This window comes from Pogona vitticeps, chromosome 1, assembly GCF_051106095.1.
Source record: "Pogona vitticeps strain Pit_001003342236 chromosome 1, PviZW2.1, whole genome shotgun sequence".
NCBI classification, from domain to species: Eukaryota; Metazoa; Chordata; class Lepidosauria; order Squamata; family Agamidae; genus Pogona; species Pogona vitticeps.
In genome coordinates, this window is record NC_135783.1 from 3162224 (window position 1) to 3172515 (window position 10292).

Sequence of the window (10292 nt, forward strand, 5' to 3'; positions counted from 1 at the left end):
TTAATTAACAGAAAATGACAAAAATCATAAATAATCGTAAATAATGAATAGATAAAGAAGAGAAAAATAAATTAAGTTAGATTAGGTGCTGGCAGGAGGGAAGGCCTTGACATAGAGCCATGTTTTTAGTTGAGTTTTGAATGTACCCAGCGTAGGGGCCGCGCGAATCTCAGGAGGGAGATTGTTCCAAAGGCGAGGAGCCACCGCCGAGAAGGCCCGGTTTCGTGTCTTCTCCCTCTGGGCCTCCCTCGGCGTCAGGCTCCTCAGCCTCACCTCCTGGGTCGCGCGGGTGGTCCGGGTAGAACTTGGTGGGTGAAGGCGTTCCGCCAAGTATCGAGGTCCCAAACCGTTTAGGGCCTTATAAGTGAGCATTAAAACTTTGAAGTCAATACGGAAACGAATGGGCAGCCAATGCAGCCTAGCCAGGATAGGAGAAATGTGATGGAATTTTCTCCCTCCGGTAAGGAGTCTGGCTGCTGCATTCTGCACCATCTGGAGTTTCTGTATCAGCCTCAAAGAGCCCCACGTAGAGCGCGTTGCAGTGATCTAATCTTGAGATTACGAGCGCGTGTACTAAGGTGGTGAGCGCCCCCGTGTCGAGATAGGGCCGCAGCCGGGCAATCCGCCAAAGGTGGAAAAAGGCGGAGCGGACAACCGACGCCACCTGTGTTTCCATGGTGAGCGTCGGGTCCAATTGTATGCCCAAGCTGCGGACCCCACTCACCGGAGCATACTGATGACACAGCGCTCCACACCCCCTGATGACCCCCGCTAGCGGCCTCATATAGATGTTAAATAGCATTGGGGAGATAATCGACCCCTGTGGAACCCCACAGTTGGAGTTCCACGGGGCCGAGACACTCTCCCCAAGCTGAACTCTCTGGGGGCGATCCTCCAAGAAGAAACGGAGCCAGGCTAACGCCAGGCCACCGATTCCCAACTCGGAGAGCCTCCCCAGGAGGATACTGTGGTCAATGGTATCGAAGGCCGCCGAAATATCGAGGAGGACCAGCAGAGACGTTTTGCCCCTGTCGGCCTCCCTCAGCAGGTCATCATACAGGGCGACCAATGCCGTCTCTGTACCATGACGCGGCCTGAAGCCCGACTGGAATGGATCCAGGGCATCTGTTTCATCCAGGAGTGCCTGAAGCTGGTCTGCCACCACCCTCTCCACCACTTTGCTCATGAAAGAAATATTGGCGACGGGCCTATAGTTGCCAATTTCGTCCGCCGCCAAACTAGGTTTCTTTCGTATGGGCCTAATGAGTGTCTCCTTGAGGGCAGGCGGGAACCTGCCCTCCAGGAAAGACCCATTTATTATTGCTGTGGCCCATTCAGTTGTTTTCGGCCTGGCTGCTTTGATTAGCCAGGCCGGGCAAGGGTCCAAGGAGGAGGTGGTGGCCCGGCAGCGGTCAAGCACCCTGGCCACAGAATCAGGCGTTACTGGCTGGAAAGAGTCGAGAATAACCGGGCAAGACAGAGCGCTGGACATCTCAGCTCGATTCACTGCATTTAAAAAAGGAGAGAGCTCCCGGCGGATGGCCTCCACTTTAGATTTAAAAAATGCCGCAAATTGGTCAGGTGAAAAACTAGGGGGAGGCCCATCACCCGGACCAACTCCGGATAGGTCGCGCACTATACGGAAAAGCTCCGCCTGCTTCGCTTATCCGGTTAGCGAAGAATGATCTACATGCAGCCTTCACCTTATTCAGGTAAAGGTTAGTTGCGACCTTGACAGCTATCCAGTTGTTGTCTGTCGGATTCTTCCTCCATCTACAGCTGCGATACAAGGATCTCTGCAAGCGGAATCTGGAGGCCTTAGGAATGGACCTCAACAGATGGGAAACCTTGACCTCTGAGCGTTCAGCCTGGAGGCAGACGGTGCATCACGGCCTTTCCCATTTTGAAGACACACTTGTCCAGCAGGCTGAGGCCAAGAGGCCATCCCAAAAGCAGCAAAACCAGGGAGACAGATTGGATTTGTCCTCAGTGTGGAAGGGATGGTCACTCTCAAATTGGCCTTCTCAGCCACAATAAGACACAGTTCCAAGACCTCCATACAGAGCACGTGATCCTAGTCCCTCGAGACTGAAGGATGCCGTTGCGGGTTGGCATGCGCCCTTCAGGTTCTGGAAGCTGGCTCTTTGATTCTGGGCTGCACTTCCTATAGACCACTGGTTCTTAACCTTGGGTTACTCAGGAGTTTTGGACTGCAACTCCCAGAAGCCTTCACCACCAACTGTGCTGGCTGGGGTTTCTGGGAGTTGCAGTTCAAAAACATCCGAGTAACAAAGGTTAAGAACCTAGGCTATAGACTGTTGCTCAGGCCAATGAAATACAGTATCTTGAATAATTCAGCATCTTTAACAGCTTCAGATGATGGGGGCTTCGCCCTGTAACGGCTCTGCTCTTTGCCCTTTCAGAGGCTGGCCAAGCTGCTGATCGATGGCACCCAGCTGGTGACAAATATCCAAGTGGCGGCTGACTCCCGAGAGGCCCGCAGGCGCTCGGAGGAAGAGGAGCTGACTCGGCAGCGGTAGGTGCAGGAACCTCCCTTGGGATCCCCCTCGGGGATATCCGGGAGACATGCAAGGGAGAGAGGGAGGGAGGAACCATGCCTGGCATTGACAGTGGCTTTCTTGACAACCACATAAGACGGTCCTTTTTGACAAGGAAGTGAAACACGACATCCTCTTTCCTTTTTTAATATGCTTCCTTAAATTGGATCAAGCTCTAGGACTGCACTGTGAACAGATCCTGCCCCTCCTCTGTACAGTGTTGCCTCACTTAACGATTACCTCGTTAAATGACGAATCCACTGACGAGGTTTTTGCGATCGCAAAATGATGTTTCAATATGCAAAACGATGTTTCCTGCTTCGGGAACCGATTTTTCGCTTAATGACTAAAAACAGCTGATAGTTGGGTTTCAAAATGGCCGCCCACTGTGCAAAATGGCTCCCCGCTGTGATTAGGACGGATTTTTGCTTAACAGGCACCGGAAAATGGCCGCCCTATGGAGGATCTTTGCTGAACGATTAGTTATTTAGCCCATTGGAATGCATTGAGCGGTTTTCAATGCGTTTCAATGGTTTTTTCCCCCCGCTTGACGACAATTTCGCTCTACAGTGATTTCGCTGGAACGGATTAACGTTGTCAAGCGAGACACCACTTTATTTTTGTTTAGCCTTTCAAGTATTAAAAAGTGCCGTCCTATCTCCCTTCCGTATTCTTTTCTCAAGTCTAAACTTGCCCAGTTCTTTCAGCTTTTCTTCCCAGGGTTTGGTTTCCAGCCCCCCTGATCCTCCTGGTTGCCCTCCTCTGAAACAGTTCAAGTCGGTCAACATCCTTCTTGAAGTATGCTGTCCAGAAGGCTTGTCTTCCTACTTTGTGGGCCAGGACGTGGACTTCATGTGCCTTGGATCTCTGACACTCTGTCCCTAGATGTCAAGCTGGATAAACACATTGGCAAAGCAGCTCCCATGTTCTCTAGACTCACAAAGAGAGTATGGCTCAATAAGAAGCTGACGACAAATACCAAGATCCAGGTCTATAGAGCCTGTGTCCTGCATACACTCCTGTACTGCAGTGAGTCCTGGACCCTTCGTGCACGGCAGGAGAGGAAGCTGAACACCTTCCATATGTGTTGTCTCCGATGCATTTTTGGTATCACCTGGCAGGACAAAGTTCCAAATAGATTGTATTTGTCTTCAGTGTGGAAGGGACGGTCACTCTCGAATTGGCCTTCTCAGCCACACTAGACGCTGTTCCAAGTCCTCCATTCAGAGCACGTGACCGTCGTCTCTCGAGACTGAAGGATGCCTACACGGTTATCACGGGTACATAGTGAGAAGACAAGACTTACAGGAAAGACAATAATGCTGAGAAACAAGGAGGGCAGCAGGAAAAGAGGAAGACCAAATGCAAGATGGATTGACTCCTTAAAGGAAGCCGCAGGCTTGACTTTGCAAGACGTAAGCAAAGCTGTTAATGGCTGGGCTTTTCGGAGATCATCAAGTCATCAGGTCCACATGAAACAGGGAGAATGTGATAGCGCAAGAGCAACATAACAACTAAGTGCTGCTTCTTGGTCCACCTTTCTTGCTAGCAGGGTCCTCCTCTCAGCACGACGAGACTCCTCTTCTCACGCACCTGTTCTAGAAACAAGCTTGCTTTCGGAGTTGTGTAGCTGAGATCGTGAGAGAGCCTTGACCCCACAGGGGCACAATCATAAGAAAGCATAGCCAGGTTGTTGTGTGTGTGTGTGGGGGGGGTAAGCCTCCAGGCCCACAAGACCACGGTTCTCTTCCAAAGCTGTCCATCTCTGCACCATGATCTCTTCCCGGGTCGCTGTGTTTCCCATCCTTGGAGCAAACCAGTCAACTGCAGAGGGATCTCCGAGCCACCAGCTGGAGGACTGCGGCCTGCCTGGCAACGGTACGGTCCTCACCGGTAGAACGCCAAAGGCCCTCGATGCAGGGGAGTGTATTTTTAGACCACTAATGTGGTTAAACTCTGAATTATCTATGAGGACCATATGCTTGCTCAGCTGGAAAGTGGCAGGCAAGGTCTCAGCCTGCTGCATTTTTTTGTTTCTTTTTCTATAAAGGACTTGATATCCTTTTTCTTACCAAAACACAAGAAAGCAAAACGGATGGTGGCAGGAGGAGTGACCTCATTTTCCAAACCCCTCTTAGGTGGGGCAAAGTTTGTTACAGCCTTAGTTTGCTGAGTGTCGTGGCAAGTTGGCCAAACCTAGAACATCTCTGCCTTTTAACAAGTAGATGATTAGATCCAGGATTGTCTTTTAAATATCCTAAGGAGTGAGGTGGGTCCAAAAATATTTTAAATCAATAAAAAATAAATCAATCTAAGCCAACTCATGAGCTGGGCCACCCAAGAGTTTTTGCTGCCTGAGTACATGCTACTAGATAGAATATGTGGAAAGGAAACTACCAGCTCACAGGGAGGTTTTCACTCAGCCCTTCCTCGGATTGCCAGGACTTGGGCAACGAGAAAGCTCACAAATCCCAACCTCGGTGTTCCAGGCCTTGCTTTGCTCCCAATGGCACGAGGAGGCCCCCTCGCGCACTCCCACCTGAGTCTCTCCCTTTCACGCCTGACTTCTGGACGGGCTGTTCAACACAGAAAAGGGGCACCCTTTGCGCGGAACCCGGGTGTGGCCTGGGGACGGGCAGAGACGGGGCAACCAAGCTTTCACGGAAGCCAACTTGCAGGCGAAAACCACATCTTCCTCCAGGCTTGCTCGTCCTCCGAGATTCCTCCCTCAGTTACGAAATCTTGAGAAAGGGAGCCATTTACTGAGACTTTGCCTGGCGCCCTAAAACCTGCCAGGCCCACAGAGCTCTGAGGCAGGAGGGGAACAGCAGCTGCTAGGATCCTTCCCACAGGCGCCCCAGTAGGTATCCTTCAGTCTCGAGAGACCATGGGAACGTGCTCTGTATGGAAGACCTGGAACAGTGTCTAGTGTGGCTGAGGAGGCCAATTCGAGAGTGACACAATCCCTTCCACACTGGAAACAAACGCAATCTGTCCCCTGTCCAGCTCCCTGATTTTGCTGCTTTCAGGACTGCCTCTTTGTCTCGGCCTGCTGGACAAGGGTCTCTTCAAATTGGGAGATGCCGTGATGCAATGCCTGCCTCCAGGCTGAACACTCAGACGTCAAGGTTTCCCATCTGTTGAGGTCCATTCCTAAGGCCTTCAGATCCCGCTTGCAGATCTCCTTGGATCGCAGCTGGGGTCTCCCTCTGGGGCGATTTCCCTGCACTAATTCTTCATACAGGAGATCTTTTGGAATCCGACCACCAGCCATTCTCACGACATGCCCAAGCCAACGTAGACGTCACTGTTTCAGTAATTTATACATGCTAAAAATTCCAGCTCATTCTAGGACTACTCTGTTTGGAACTTTGTTGAGACCGAAAATGCGTCAGAGACAACGCATATGCGACAAACACATTCCTCTCCTGCCGTGCACAAAGGTTCCAGGACTCACTGCAGGGCAGGAGTGTGCTCAGGACACAGATTCTATAGACCTGGATCTTGGTCTATGCTGTCAGCTTCTTATTGAGCCATACTCTCCTTGTGAATCTAGAGAACATGGTGGCTGCTTTGCCAATGCAAAGCATTGGCACCCGTGGTACCATAGCCTTACTTTAGTCATTTTATTATCCAGTGGGTTTTTTTTTTTGTTATGTGCCATCCATCAAATCACTTCTGACACTGGCGATCGGGTTGAAAGGTCCTGCCATCAACAGCCTTGCTCAGGTCGTATTTTCTGTTATTCCAGAGGGTAGAACCAGAAAAAAATGGATAAAAAAGGACCCTAAGCATGACGGAAGGACTTCTTGGCACTGAAGAGTTGTTCAGCAGTTGAATGGATTTCTCTGGACACTCCTCCTTGGGCTATTTCAACAGAGTTTGGATAGCCATCTGCCGGATAGGCTTTATTTGGGATCCGTGATGCCAACTTGACAAGTCTACAGTTTTATAAGCCAAGACATTTCGCCATGTGGTTCAAGAAATGTACCCTGGAATCTGTGGACATTGGAGGATTGCTGGAAACAACCCCCCCAGATCAGGTGGGGCTGCACCACAACATTTCAGTGATGAGCCAAATCAAGGACCGCCTTATTGCTTGGCAGAGGAGAATGGCTGCGCCACGCGGTAGATTTTGAACATCCTTCTGGAAGGGCAGCAAACAGTTATCTGTTTTATCCCTGTCTTTGTAAAGTGCTCTGAATGTCAGGGATTGGGAAAGATGGCTGTCAAATTTCCAGCCACCTGAGTCCAAATAATGTGGCTGGCTTTTTGAGGAGGGCACTATGCATTTCGACACCTAGGAGGATGTTGGCTGAGCAACTGCCAAAGGCTGGGTGTTAGGTGGGATAAGCTTGAATTACGTTGCAGAGTTTAGAATTTTTGGTTAAATTTTTCTAGCTGCGCAGCAGAAGTGCAGGAATTCACAAAGCAGAGTAGCTTCAAATTTTCCACATTAGTGATTAGTCATTAACTGGTACAGTCTCAGTAACTCACTCTGAGACATTTGTGAGAGAAAGAATAAAAAAACAATTTCTTTACTTACGGTTGTGAACAGATCAACAGCAAACTGACCAATATGACTGCTTTCAACAACAGTCTTCACCAGACTCTAGAAAAAGCTCAAAAGTAAGGAGTTGAGTCTCTCTTTGAATTCAAAGGCAGGGAAGGAATGATTGTTTAGTGCTGGATTGATTGACAGCCACCCCCAGCCCAGAAAGGTCCCTCCCAGCCAAACCTACTAAAGTCAGCATGCAAGGTTGGGGGGAAAAAGCCAACAAATGGTAAATCAGTGGTTAGTCACAATTAGAGGAGGCTGATTAAATCACTGGAGATTCCGTGAGTAAGTCCCACAGGTTCCTTGGACGTACTCTAGTTGTGACTTGTCACTGGATTTCAGCCACTGTGTTGTATTGGACACTTGTGTCATGATTTTATGTCATCAGTCTATGTGTCCTTCCCTCTCCTACTTATTCTCTCTTGGCCTCACTTACTTACAAGTCAGAGCAGGCAGTGAGAGGCACAGAGAAGCCCCACGCTGCCTTGTAATTTTTACTGTTTATCTGGAGACCTAAACCTGTATCTCCTAAGTTCTGTGTCGTACGTACGGCATCCTTTGGCTACTGGATGTTATGGACACTGAATTGGCATAGTTAAGAAACGCTCCTTCACTGACCCCCTCAAACCCTGAAACCTTTTAAGGTGCTGAACATAAGAAAGGTTTTTTCCCCTAATATTCATCAAGAAGCACCTTCTTTAGAGACCCTCCACCCCCTCTCCTGAAGAACAGGCTTTCTGCAGTTTGGGGAGGGGGGGCTGCAGAGGGAACCCAGCTTTCTGTGGATACCAGGGACACAGGATTTGGGGGGGGTGAGGAGTGGCCATCATAGCTAAATATCAGCAGAGTCTCTAATGCTGTCTGGCCTCTGAGCTGTTCATGCCAACGTTAGTGCCCCTCTCTCCTCTCTTGCACACAGGTGGTGGGTGGCGGGGTGGGCATCTCCCCCGGTCCGAAGGCTTGCCACGACACGGCAAAGCAGTCTCTGTCTGAAGCAGAGCTCAGCATTTCCCACCGGTAATCGAATTAAGCGTCTTAATAAAGCTCCTCACTATTTCCCTAATTCCTCTCCAGACGCGCTAATGCTATTACCCCAAACGCAGCCTCGTTTAAACGGCTTGGGTTTGATTGCTTTGCAAAACGGGACCTGCCGTGATGCCTTGGCAGGTAAGGAGACCCAATGGGAGACCCAGCAGAAGAAGGAGAAGGGAGGCTTTGGAAGTAACTTTCTCCACCAAACGTGAGAAGTAAACGGCGGGTCTGATCGCACAAACCATTTGCGTTGGGTTTTTTCCCTCCTTCTTTTATATTGATATATTTGTATGTATAGTCATGTGGTCTGTACACTGTTGGGCCCATTTATTTATTTATTTATTTATTTATTTATTTAATTTATATGCCGCCCACACTACCCAAAGGTCTCTTCATATGGCTGTTGACGCATTTATTGCTATTTGTCCTGGGTCTGTAAGCTACACGTGCCATCTCATATAAACTGATTCATTTTCCATCCTGTTTCTGGGGTCCTACTGCCCTAAATTTTTCTTTTTTAAAAAAAATCATAAGCAATATATCGGTAAAGTCCCTTTCCTGTCATTTCCAGTTGTTAGTCAACATGCTAAAGTAAAGGTAAAGGTTCCCATTGAAAATTTGTCCTGTCGTTTTCGATTTTAGGGGGCTGTGCTCATACCCGTTTCCAAGCCGTAGAGCCAGCGTTTGTCCAAAGACAATCTTCCGTGGTCACATGGCCAGTACGACTTAGACACGGAACGCTGTTTACCTTCCCACCGAGATGGTCCCTATTTATCTACTCGCATTTGCATGCTTTTGAACCGCTAGGTTGGCGGGAGCTGGGACAAGCGACGGGAGCTCACTCCGATGTGTGGATTCGATCTTACAGCTGCAGATCTATAGACCTTACAACACAGAGACTTCTGCGGTTTAACCCGCAGAGCCACCCATGTCACAGTCAACATGCTACCTGGTGGGATATGCCACTAGATAAATGCAGGGCAACATTAAACAGGACTTGAATTGTTGTTGAAAAGCAAGTGGGGGGGGGGACTTAAGCATATGCCACACAAGGCATGGGAAGATGGTTACAACAGAGAAGATATCGGCTAAGCAATACATCAGTAAACTGTTGTGGAGAAAATAAAATAAAATAAGTGATTTATCGCTAAGCATTTAAAAAAATTAAAAGAGGTACCAGAACTAGGGCCATGCATTGGCTACCATGCCCCAAAACCGGACTCATTTGCAAAAGAAATAATATTGACAGCAATGTTTACACACAATGAAACAATAAGGATTGAAGCAATACGGGGATTAGATCATGTTTGAAAGGCCATGCTGGTGAGATGGACAAAATCCTATGTATGGGCTGGCCAAATGAATCGGTGTAACCCATGCATTGTGTGAACAGAAATTTATAAACGATTTGTTGTTGTTTAGTCGTTTAGTCATGTCTGACTCTTCGTGACCCCATGGACCAGAGCACGCCAAGGCCTCCTGTCTTCCACTGCCTCCCGGAGTTGGGTCAAATTCAAATAAACAATAAACAATTCAGATAACAGCAAAATGGGTATAACTGGGGTTGTATCCTGCACCCTGAAAAAGTGGTTTGGGGCCATTCTGGCAAGCCATTCCTATGACCCACATGCTGGAAACTTTTCCCTGTGTTTTCCCAACACCTTCGTTATTATTCAGTGGCTCTAGCTATCACATGGTTGTAGGTGACGAGAGGTTTCTCTGTTCACATCCCCATCAAAGTTAATGGCACAGATTGTGCTCCTTTCCTTTGGCAACCATTTTCTTACAGCTATTATTGGCTGCCTCTTTTGTTCTGTTTTTCAATCCTGCCACCGTTTGAAAGCTTGGAGTCTCTGCTTGCATCTTGGTTGTAAATGGAAAATGTACAGTAGCCATTGGGAGCAAAAATCATGCAGCAAAAATAGAAGCAAATACAAACATTTTGTACATCTTCAATGCAATGGAAAGACTGGTTCCCCGCTGATTCCTCACAGAGGATCAAAGTCTTCTGAAGGCTTTAGAGGGTTGTGAGGTCACTTCATTACAGAGTAGAATTGTATTAGGAGAGGCTGCTGCCAAGGCAAACGTATATGAAGTGAGGAATACGCTGTCATGTTTACTTGAGGTGGAAGTTAAGGTACAAG

At 48.5% G+C, this 10292-nt stretch overlaps 1 long non-coding RNA gene across 1 annotated transcript; it reads left to right on the forward strand.

The window, feature by feature from the left end:
• Nucleotides 1-2045: 2045 nt before the first annotated feature.
• On the forward strand, nucleotides 2046-9385 carry LOC140703180 (uncharacterized). Its single transcript, XR_012082552.2, has 2 exons — nucleotides 2046-2536; nucleotides 6310-9385. It is a non-coding gene; the product is annotated as an uncharacterized LOC140703180 (long non-coding RNA).
• The last annotated feature ends 907 nt before the right edge of the window (nucleotides 9386-10292 follow it).